Raw genomic sequence first — 1,368 nt, 5'->3', positions numbered from 1 at the left:
CATAGTCAACTAGTCCTCAATAAGTACCTTTCCCTACATCACCCCAATCTAACTACTTTGCTATCAGTAGGAACCCCAGTAAATAACCGGATAGGACTCTTCTACACCAATTTTACCATGGACCTAAAAAAATTGTTGGAAGGGCATGCCCCTGAAACCAGCAAAAAAGACTTCTATAGCACTTTTGAGAAAGTGGCAGAAGCGCTTCTCCAAATACATTCGATTGGTCTTTCACATGGTAACATTCTTCCTTAAAACGTCGTACTCACTGAAGATAACTAAGTCACCCTCTTTGGCATTGCAGGGTTTTAGCCTGCCACAGAATAACAATATGTCCAAGACCTTTATCAATTCGCAGATCTCGTAAAGAACACCCATGAAAGGCTGTTTGCAGAACGCTAGCTAGGACCCTGCCTTTAAAGGATGCTTAGCATTCTTAAGGGCAAAAAGATGCTCAAACATAAAAGAATTTACCTCTCCTCTTGGAATTAACTTAAAAGTGAAAGTGAGCCTGGTCCAACAATCACGGAAATCCAGAACATGCAAAGAGGAGATGATCGGTTGAAGGATTCGGATCGTCTGTAGCGCATTCTAAGTCAGGCTGGGTAGATAGGAGAAGAATACCATGGGATGAAGAGTCGAAGAGGGCAAGATTTGTAATAGCTGATCGGGAAGCATCTGGAACAGAGTAAGCGCCTGATGAAGCGAATAAATCGGCTAAAGAGGTCAATTGAAAATATGTGCTAATTCGAATGACGGTGTATGATCTATCCTAATTCAGACTAGATTTTATTTTAATCAGTATTTTGTTTTGAGAAGTGATAGTAGGTGGCTTACTTCTTGCTTGCTTTTATGATGTATTAGTCACGCAATGTGTTCAACTGGCCAAACTATAGCACCTCCAGCACTTCAATTTATGCTAACCGCTATTCAATCTAGGCTGCGTACACACCCCCTCGATCTACTCCTTTACTCTACTTCTTCCCTTGCATGTCCTGTCTGCCATAATCATGCCCTATACTTTCAAATCGGCCTTTAGATTAATTTTCCTTCTAAGTAAAATTTAGCTACTTGATCAGATCCAATGGCTTGAAGCCCTTTCTTTACTGCTAAGTTGGACTGGATGATTTTTATTACTGGCTAGATTTATCAATCCCCTTAATGAAAATTGGCTGTGTGCGCTTTTTCTTGCCACTTCCCCCGTTTCCGCTATTCCGCTCCTCTCGTGGAATGACTCGAATAGGCAAATGCCTCTTTGGTCCTTTCCTCTCTGCCTTCTTTATCAGGAATCTGAGGTTTTTTCTTACAAGTGTAGACAGAGTTTCTAGGTAGCATGTCCTCAATCTGAGTGATTTCTTTAGAATGATA

Source organism: Lipophrys pholis (genome assembly GCF_963383615.2).
Source record: "Lipophrys pholis genome assembly, contig: SCAFFOLD_74, whole genome shotgun sequence".
Lineage (NCBI taxonomy): Eukaryota > Metazoa > Chordata > Actinopteri > Blenniiformes > Blenniidae > Lipophrys > Lipophrys pholis.
Note: the sequence above shows the minus strand (reverse complement) of the source record.